Raw genomic sequence first — 10,351 nt, 5'->3', positions numbered from 1 at the left:
AGTTTGGATGATTGCTTAGCCTTTCTAAGCCACAGTTTCCTCTGTAGCAAAGCAAGAACTAATACCTATTTTGCAAGGTTTTGAAAAGAATTAGAGACACTTTATGGAAATGACTAATATTGCAGTTTACCTAATTAGCATATTGATGCATAAAGCTCTGTTGGAGATTTGAAAAAAAATTAATATTTCCCAGAATCTTTCATCGCCACTGAAAAACAGAAGGAAAAAAGACGATTCGATTACTCCACAAAACTGAGGCCCAGGACATTCCATATGGAGCCCTTACTAAAACCAATAAGTAGCATATATAGTAAAATTGGAATTACATAATAGCATTTTTTTCCTTTGTAATAGTGAATTGCTGGCATTTCTACTTTGTTATGCTGTATTACCATCCTTCATCTGCTCAACTATTCCCACTCCATTTTATTTGTTAAACAACAAACACTTATCTGCACTTTATGCCTGACAACAGATTAGGATCAAGGATAAAAGAAATATTCCCTGTTCTCAGCTCAAAGTTGAATGAGAGCCGGGTGCAGTGGCTCACCCCTGTAATCTCAGCACTTTGGGAGGCCAAGGCAGGCAGATCATTTGAGGTCAAGAGTTCGAGACCAGCCTGACCAACATAGTGAAACCCTGTCTCCTACTACAAATACCAAAATATTAGCCAGGCATGGTGGCGCATCCCTGCAGTCCCAGCTACTCAGGAGGCTGAGACAGGAGAATCGCTTGAACAGGGGAGGTGGAGGTTGCAGTGAGCCGATATGGCGCCACTGCACTCCAGCCTGGGTGACAGAGTGAAACTCCATCTCAAAAAAACAAAACAAAACAAAACAATACGTTGAATGGGATAGAGAGATAGGTCACCATACAGTAGTGTGCTCTCTGTTATAACACAGCAAGAGACCCAAACCCCGATGCCAGGGCATGAAGAGGCCTTAGGGAAGACTTCCTGTAGTATGTTGACACATGACCAACAAAATGAAAACAGAAAGGAGCTAGTCAAGCAAGGAGTGAGAAAAAGCCTTTTAGTAAGAACAATAACGTTTACAAAGATGTTAAGAGAATGGTGCATAGATGTTTACTTTTATTCTTTTTTCCCCCTCTTGCTGTCATCTTAGGTGCACAGATGTTCAATAAATTATTGTTGGATCAAAAAATAATTAAGATGAATAACCAAATTATATCAGGTTTCCGACTATAATAAAAGAGAATTATTAAGTGTTGTTTGCCCAGCTGCCCAGTGATTTATATGAATAATTTTATTTCGAAAACTCTATGAGCTGAGTAGACTTGTTCTCATTAAACTTTACATTTAGACAAACATAAATTTAGACATATATCAGCCTGAGTGATCTAGAGTATTTTGTTTGTTTTGTTTTGTTTTTTTGAGACGGAGTTCCACTCTTGTCGCCCAGGCTGGAGTGCAATGGCGCGATCTCAGCTCACTACAACCTCCGCCTCCCGGGTTCAAGCGATTCTCTTGCCTCAGCCTCCCGAGTAGCTGGAATTACAGGCGCCTGCCACCGTGCCCGGCTACTTTTTTGTGTTTGTTTTAGTAGAGACAGAGTTTCACCGTGTTTGCCAGGCTGGTCTCGAATTCCTGACCTCGTGATCCGCCCGCCTTGGCCTCCCAAAGTGCTGGGATTACAGGCGTGAGCCACCACGCCCGGCCTAGAACTTTTAATAACCAAATTTCTGACCCTCACATCTGAGGAACTGAGCATGGAAGAGTTGGAAAGAAGAGGAAGGGAAACTCATTTTTCTGTATCCGTCCTTGCACCACTACCTTCTTTTCTCAGTAGTAGTTGTGTTACAGGAAAGGGGCCCCGATCCAGACCCCAAGGGAGGGTTCTTGGCTTTCACGAAAGAAAGAATTCAGGGCGAGTGTACAGTGCAAAGTAAGAGCAAGTTTAATAAGAAAGTTAAGTAGTGAAAGTACAGCTACTCCATAGACAAGAGTAGGGTGTTCCTGAAACACTGAGGAACGCATCCACCCTAGGTACAATACTTATATATATGGGGAGATGTGCTCTGCTACAAGGGTTTGTGATAAAGGATTAATTTTCTTATTATATTTTGTAAGAACCGATAATATTATATTTAAAGCAAAATTTCGAATGCCTTTGTTCTCCAGATGTGGGGACATCTGGACACTCCCAAGTCTGGGTCTGTTTACTAAACATTATTAATTTGTTTCCTTAACCATAAATATCTAGAGGCTAGGAATGCCTGACTTTCTGGTAATGCAGCCCAGCAAAAGTTCCAGCCTCGTTTTCCTAGTCCTCACTCAAAATGGAGTCGCTCTGGTTCGAATGCCTCTGACAGAGATACTGGTAAAATGTACCTCCCTCGGTTGCAGTGAGCCGTGATAGCTCCCCTGAACTCCATCCGGTCTGGGAGATAGAGTGAGACTCCGTTTCAAAAAACAAAAAAGAAAAAGAAAAAAAAATTACCTCCTGCTTCTCTCAAAACTCTCCAATGGCTTTCAGCCTGGGTCATCAACATGGCCTGGAAGAGCCCTACTTGGGGTACTCAAGAGCGCGGCCCAAGCGCCGCAACGCCCCGCCCCTCTGGCCGCTCTGCTCTGGGACGCACTTCCGACGCCCTCGAGGCCTGGGAGGTCAGCGCCTCTTGGTGTCGCCCTGCGGGGCCGGCTCTGGTTGGCTCACTGATTCCCACTTGGGTAGGGGAGGCTTGACTGAGCTCCCACCCGGAATTTCACCTTAGACCTTTAAAGACCTTGTTCCGGCCTCAGGAGCCAGCGCTAATCTCTAGTCCTCATTAGTGGAGTTGCGGCGGAAGGGGATGGCAGGCACCCGACAGTGGTCTCCTCAAAAATGGCGAATTTCTGCGGGGATTTATCTTTTAGCTCCCAGGGAGCCCTCTGACCCCAACAGGAAGCCCATGGAGCCCTTTTCAAAAATTGTAGTTTTGAAAAATTAAAAAAATACACAGGATTTCAAAGAAAGCCAATTATACTACAAAACAGTTATCAAACGATTAAAATAATTTCAGAGTAATGTGTGCTTCTCATTAAGGCATTAAATATTAAACTTCAAGACCCGTCTTATGACTGCTGTAATTTTGAAACAGTTGTCTTGGGTATTTGTAACAACTGTATTTATATTGTATACAGAAATATGTGATTTTTCTTGGTGACAGAGTCACAGTTACTTCTCTTTCAATTGTATTAGCAAGTGAAAGATACGTTAAATTTCAGTTAGAATAGACTAGAATCAGAAATAATCAGAACGCAGTGTCTGTGGTAAAAGGAACAGTTCGTGCAACTTTGTTTCTGTTACTTATGTATGACTGACGATGTACACTAAACTTCAAATTGTAGGTCACTACCAAAAACATGAAAGCTACTGCCACTAGGCCCAAGTTCTGAGTGAGGAACCACGTCTGTTTACCTAGGCAGCCCCAGGGCTCAGCAAAACAGGGGATCAGAAAGGAGCACACTAATGGAGAAAACAGGGAGCCTTTGCATTTTTGTTGCTTTTCAAGAAAGAGTTTAACCTTTAACAACTTGTAACCACTGTTATTGCAACTTTATTCCTATTCCAGATGAAAAACTTTGTGCACTGAGGCTCCCTTTCCAAAAGGCCCATCTATTTTCTAAACAGCTCCTAGGTTATGAAATCTATGGTCAGCTCAAGAGTCCTTCATTTATTCGGGGATATCAGCCTGTGACTTGACCTTACCTTCCTCCCTCTAACCGCAGTAACCTCTCTCGCCTTGTCCGTAGTTTCCCTTCCGCTATCTCAGTTACCCCCTTCAACCGTGGTCCAAAATATTAAATGAAACTTCCAGAAATAAAAAATGCGTAAGTTTCAAATAACTCCCCTTTCTCAGTAGCGTCATGAAATCTCCCATCCGCCCGAGGATCATCACTTTGTTCAGAGTATCCACGGGGTATGCGCTCCCCACACGTTAATCACTTAGTACTCATCCTGGTTATCAGATCGAAAAAACATAGTATACTATGGTACTATCCGAGGTTTCAGGCATTCACTGGGTGTCTTGGAACATATCTCCCGTTGATAAAGAAAGAATACTGTACATATTGGGTTAAAAATGAAGAAATGGAAAGAAAAAAGGAGAAACACAGCGACACCTGAACAGGGATTTGAAACCTGGGCCCTCAGATTAAAAGTTCGTGGCCATACTGACTGAGCTACCAAGGTTCGTACAAAATGTCCAAACCACATCAACCCTGGTATATTAATCTATATATCTGACCTAGCACGTGATTGTAGAAGGTTCAGCTGTGATTTTAATAAGGTGCTGGTAATTTAGAAATTCTTGCTAATGACAGCACAGAAACTCAGCCACAACGAGGGTCCGTTTTAAGACCGAGGTCTACCCATATTACAAATTAATACTAACATCCCCCCAAAATTCTATCTATCTATCTATCTATCTATCTATCTATCTATCTATCTATCTATCTACCTACCTACCTACCTACCTACCTATCTACCTATCTTTCTACACGCATATATATGTATTCATGTAATTCAGTCCAGTCAAAGACTAACAGAATGCTCGCCTTCAGTTCCTAGGCTTCCCAGATAAATATCTCAAATCCTCTCTCCAAACTTGGGCCCAAACAAAACATTTTCAAAAGTAGCCTGATCTGACGCTGGTGCACGTAAAGGGGAGTAATTGAATCACCTTTTCGGCGACATACTTAGGGAAGCTGATGTGAGACGAAGGATAGAGAAAACTGTTTGATTTAGCAGTGCTTGGTTTCACCTGCCTTGGTTTTCAGTGTTCAGTTTCTTTGAAAAAAGGAAAAAGAAATTAAAGAAGTTTGTAAAGAAGCGTCCTCACTCTCCTTTTTCTTCTCAGATTTCCAGGTAGTTATCAATAGTTCTATCCCTGGGTCAGTAGGTTAAGTATTTGACGAGTGTGTCTGATGCCTGGAAGGTTTTACACACTTTGAAAACTGATGGATGCTGCCCCATTAACCATTTCAGGATTTTGTTCGACAAATAAAAGAGAATTTAACTTCAGCAGTCAGCAAACCTTAGAATTTGGGGACCGAGACGGGGACGGGGGCAGATATGGGAGAAAGAAGGCGCGGGGGTAGGGAACAGAAATCTCTTACAAACAACTAGGGAGAACTACAAAGAACGGGCTTGCAAGGATGGGGATGTAGCTCAGTGGTAGAGCGCATGCTTCGCATGTATGAGGCCCCGGGTTCGATCCCCGGCATCTCCAAGTCCTTTTTATCCTAACCGCCCAATACTATTAGAAAGTGTATTTCAAAATGTCAAATGACTATATTTTGTATCCTCCACTTCTTTAACTTTTTATGGCGTTCTTTTAGCCACTGTTTGTAGAATTGTATATGGAGTACGGGGAACAAGGTTGCTTTGAGCTATTTTGAACTATGTGAAACAAATCGAATTGAGAACACAGGAAAACATGCCCAATGGAGAGATGACAGAAGAGGAGCAACCTGGAAAGTTGCCCGGAACCCATTAATGAGCCCTATTTGTGGTATATAGTTTGCCTTTAGGGCAAAAATAATCTTGGCTTGAGAACACGGGAAGGGGAGGAAGGACGGGCTATTGTTAGTCCTGTGCGTCATAGGATGATAAAAATAGGACAAATATCGGGAGAAGGATGAATCTCAGCTAGCTCAGCACGGGCGAATTTGACTGCTCTAGTGCACCGTTCTCCCGTAGGGGAATAACGAAAACGAAAACATTCCGAAACACTGATAAAATTCTTAATGCAGTTTTTAAAACTTTGTAGATGTAGGTGGCCGGTTAGCTCAGTTGGTTAGAGCGTGGTGCTAATAACGCCAAGGTCGCGGGTTCGATCCCCGTACGGGCCACGTTTCTTTTCCTCCATCACGTAACTTACACAAAGATAAGGAGAAACCAATTGTTTGAGGACTGTTACTACAAGAAAGACTGTGCTAACCTCTACAACTAACACTTTGCCAGAAGTCCAAACATTTGTAGTAAGTTCAGAGGTCCTGTTTTCTTAAGTCATGGTGCTGAAAATGTTTGCTCATGAGAAGCAGAAAAGCAGCAGGATATTTTACGAGATTTAAATTCAATATAGGGCAAAACAATGACACCAATTTGTTTAGTGCTCCAACACCGTCCTTGAAATAGTCTGAAAACAGATAAATCTTCAGATACTGAAATGCGGGGCAAGTGTGAGAAGGGCAGTGTTCATTATCTCTGATTGCCCAGTTAAGGATCCCTACTTGGGAAGCTCAACACTCACACATCAAGACAGAAATTCCATTCCGAGAGAAACATTTTCTTGTTACTTTGATTTCCCAAGAAAGGACTAAGCCCCTTTCCAAAAATCTACCTTTTCCACATCAGCAACCTGGACCCTTTGGTCCAGGTTGGCCAACTCCAGGAATAACAGTTCAGTCCACTTCTTGATGTTAAATATCCCCCGTTCCTTGTACAACGAATGTCCTCTGTTTATTTACGACCTCAAAGCTGTATATCCTGTCGAGTGAATTTTCACGTGTTTTACTATTTTCTATGGAAAATGCTGATCTCAAGTCGCGAGCTCCACGTGGGCTTTGTTAGCCCCATACCTGTGGGTGAGCTCGAGCGCTTGTCAAAAACGAAACTTACTGGTCCTCGTCTCCAGATACTTTGACGCAGATTTGAGAAGGAACCCAGATTTCTGCGTTTTAAACAAACGCCACAGTTGTTTCTTTTAGAAAGGATGGGTCAAGAGCCCTTTGAGATAACAGTCCTTAGGATTGGATTGAGGGGAAATTCTGAGAGTCTCGACCTGATAATTTTTTAATAAAGTTAATTAAAGGTATTATAAATTATAGTTGCATATAGCTACATGTACATTTTTTTAAAAAATTAGTAAATATTAAACATATTTAAAATATGTCATGATCAGGCGGCTCGTTGGTCTAGGGGTATGATTCTCGCTTAGGGTGCGAGAGGTCCCGGGTTCAAATCCCGGACGAGCCCACGTTTTGTTTCTTGCTTTTTAATCTAGCTGCCTTCACCTAACCTTAGTTTCTAAGTTAAAACTTTCCAGTTAGAAGTGCCGGTAATCGTGGCATCGATATGCATTCAAACCCAACAAGTGAGTTGCGATCTCTAGTTAAGGACTTTTTTTTTTTTTTTTGGCTTCTCTTTAGTTTTCCATCCGCTCTACAGAGACTTTTGCAAGGGCAAACGTTTCCGGATCTTCTAGAACTTCCGACTCCACGATTGTGTTCCTGTGAAATATGTTAGAAATAAAATGGCCACATCTTAATTCAATGCTGCTTATTATTGATTCATTACATCAAAGGATGGATTTAAATGGGAAGATTAAGAGTCAACGTGTCAGGAACCTTGGAGTTATTTCGACTTTCCTCATTGCTACAGCGTCAGGTACTACCTTGTCATATATATCAGGGTTCTGCTTTCTTCTGAGAAGGAGCATTTTTTCTCTCCTCCTGGAGCGTACCGTTGGTATACTCATTTGTCCGGAGCCGTGTGGCCCGGCCATAGCGATAATAATTGACAACTGATGCCTGAGCTCTATGAGTTTCCACTCTATGCCTCCTCCCTAGATTTACTTTCTTCCCTGTACTGCTATCTCATAGGCCAGTACAAAATGCCGCTCTTCCGGGTTCTTCATCACCCATCTTCCCGCACCCGGGAAGATGATCAACTTACAGCGCAGGCGCCATTCCGCACCTGGCAAAATTACCAACTAAGGGCGCAGTCGCAACATGACCTCCGAAACCTACCTGGCCACGCCCGCCGCAGGGCCACCGTCATCGCCCTGGCCCAACCTCCTCCCCTGCTGGTCTATATAAGGCATTAGGCTGCCACCAATAAACGAGACTTGATCAGGATACTGTCTTGTCTCCATTTCTCGTGTCTCTTGTCCCCCCGAGTTCCCACTCCCTCTTCTAGGGTCTACGTTGACGATCCCGTGGGACGGGACACTCATTAAGTAGATTTTTTTTTTAATCTATTGTGCTGAATCTACTTTTGCGGTTGGCGGTAAACACAACATACAAAAATCACTGAATCCTATATTGTAGTGGTTGTCATATTCTTTATATTAAAATATAATTGCAACCCTGCCCCATTTTCTGTGTGTGCCTTGATTATGAAGGGCAACAAATGAGAAAACATACGAGTCCAGCAAAGGTGAGAGAACACCGCAGACATTTTCCTGAGGGCCATATCCACATAGCTTGGCAGGAGGGGCAAGAATTGATGGGTTATGAGAACAAGAGAGGAACGCCTCACTGGACCACGGAGAGGGTCCAAGATATTGTTTGGGCTCGAGGACCTAAGGTCCTTGAGACTATGCTTGGAGCCACATTGGTAACCGGGTCTGGAGTTTTGGGAGTGCCAGTGCGGGAGTCACTCTGGTAAGCATCCAATGACACTGACTTTTAGGTTATGGAAACATTCTGTGGTCTATCAACACAAATTGGTGAGAATGGGGAAAAGAGGGAAGATGTAGAGAAAGTGAGTGGAATGCATATTAATGATTCAGATAATGTTTACGTCCTTTGAGTTTCATTTCATCTTGCCTATAAAATCAACATAAACATAAAATCCACAATCCCAACTGTACAAAAGAAGTTATGTATACTCTTAGCCTATTGGGGAAAACCTAGCCTTTCACGAGCCCGGCTAGCTCAGTCGGTAGAGCATGAGACTCTTAATCTCAGGGTCGTGGGTTCGAGCCCCACGTTGGGCGCTTTGTCTTAATTCATCCTCAAATGTTTTCAGTTTCCTCATTGCTGTCCAAAAAAAAAGGGCGTTATTAAAGCTCATCTACTCTGAAGGAATGTGATCGTGGTGACCATTTTAGCCTTACTGACTTGACTGACATATTCCAGCCTTCTCTGAAATTCTAGCTGAACTTAGTCTCAGCGCTCCCTGGTGTGGATACACTTTTCTCTAGCCTAGAGGTTTTGTAAAACCAGAGATACTTAAACATAGGTTATGTAGGTTGGTGGTAGGGCACGAGCTCTTGTATATTTAATAAGTTCCTGGGCTACTTCTGAAGCACAAATCCCAGCAAAAAAGGTTTATGAGGCAGGAAGAAGGATCCATGACTATGAGTTAAAAAAGCATACCATACACCTCTTCGTTGATTTCAAAAGCCCAGTTAGCCACATACTTTCCTCTCACTTCACTAACATAGTTCTTATCTCTTCAGGTGTCAGGGCAATATAAAGAAAATGTTCCAGCTCAGGTATCCAAGACTGGTTGTACATGTGAATCACCTGAGGCACTTCTAAAATTTTAGATTCCTGGGCCCTAACTCAGATTCACAGGATCTGAATCTCCAATGCTTTAGAAACCATTGTTTTATAAGGTCCTTTTTTTATTTTATGATACATATAGCAAGTTGGCTGCCTATTCAGTCTAGAATTCCACAGGCAATCAACGCCTTATGGAAAACACCACCATGTTTCTATAATAGATGTAAGGTATTCGCTTTTTGGGTTGAGAAACTTGATGTTACATGTTTTCCTGCCATTCCCAGTTCAGGGAAACTCCAGAAGGATGAGCTTCTGATTAATACATGTTTCCTACATAAATGAAAGATACTTATCCATTCATTCATTACACACGTTTATTGAGAACCATAGGTGTTAGGCATTGTTTTGGGTGTTTGAGATCCATGAGTGAACAAAACTAAGATTTCTGCCCCTCACATTCTATGGAGGGAGGCAAACGGTAAGTATTAAGTATAAAAGTAACAAATAAAAAGGTAAGAAGAAAAAAAAGTCAGCTACGTAGGATGTTAGAACGTAATTGGAAGCGCTAGGAATGCTGTGGTGCATGTTGCAGTATTGGCTAGGGTAGTAGAGCTGGGCCTCATGGAGGTGACATTTGAGCAAAGACGGTCAAAAAATATTATCAAAAAGAGTTCCTGGACCAGGCGTGGTGGCTCACGCCTGTGATCTCAGCACTTTGGGAGGCCGAGGCGGGTGGATCACTTGAGGTGGATCACTCCAGACCAGCCTGGCCAACATGGTGAAACCCGTCTCTACTAAAAGTACAAAAATTAGCCGGGCCTGGTGGTGCACGCCTGTAATCCCAGCTACTCTGGACGCTGAGGCAGGAGAATGGCTTGAACCCGGGAGGCGGAGGTTGCGGTGAGCCGAGATGGCGGCACTCCACTCCAGCCTGGGCCACAAGAGCGAAACTCCGTCTCAAAAATAAAAATAAAAACATTAAATAGGCCAGGCGCGGTGGCTCACGCCTATAATTCCCAGCACTTTGGGAGGCTGAGGCAGGCAGATCACCTGAGGTCGGGTGTTGGAGACCAGCCCGACGAACATGGCGAAACTCCGTCTCTACTAAAAATACAA

At 43.0% G+C, this 10,351-nt stretch overlaps 1 long non-coding RNA gene and 4 other non-coding genes across 5 annotated transcripts; all 5 read left to right on the top strand.

The window, feature by feature from the left end:
• Positions 1-5,160: 5,160 nt before the first annotated feature.
• Positions 5,161-5,232, top strand: TRNAA-CGC (transfer RNA alanine (anticodon CGC)). The gene has a single exon. It is a non-coding gene; the product is annotated as a tRNA-Ala (tRNA).
• Positions 5,233-5,780: 548 nt separating this feature from the next.
• Positions 5,781-5,854, top strand: TRNAI-AAU (transfer RNA isoleucine (anticodon AAU)). The gene has a single exon. It is a non-coding gene; the product is annotated as a tRNA-Ile (tRNA).
• A 1,054-nt stretch (positions 5,855-6,908) lies between these two features.
• TRNAP-AGG (transfer RNA proline (anticodon AGG)) lies at positions 6,909-6,980 on the top strand. Its single transcript has one exon. It is a non-coding gene; the product is annotated as a tRNA-Pro (tRNA).
• A 250-nt stretch (positions 6,981-7,230) lies between these two features.
• Positions 7,231-8,096, top strand: LOC135970683 (uncharacterized). The gene is made up of 2 exons (XR_010586483.1): positions 7,231-7,391; positions 7,607-8,096. It is a non-coding gene; the product is annotated as an uncharacterized lncRNA (long non-coding RNA).
• Positions 8,097-8,651: 555 nt separating this feature from the next.
• TRNAK-CUU (transfer RNA lysine (anticodon CUU)) lies at positions 8,652-8,724 on the top strand. The gene has a single exon. It is a non-coding gene; the product is annotated as a tRNA-Lys (tRNA).
• The last annotated feature ends 1,627 nt before the right edge of the window (positions 8,725-10,351 follow it).

The sequence above is a fragment of the Macaca fascicularis genome, chromosome 4 (assembly GCF_037993035.2).
Source record: "Macaca fascicularis isolate 582-1 chromosome 4, T2T-MFA8v1.1".
NCBI classification, from domain to species: Eukaryota; Metazoa; Chordata; class Mammalia; order Primates; family Cercopithecidae; genus Macaca; species Macaca fascicularis.
Note: the sequence above shows the minus strand (reverse complement) of the source record. Positions and strands in the feature narration are given on the sequence as shown.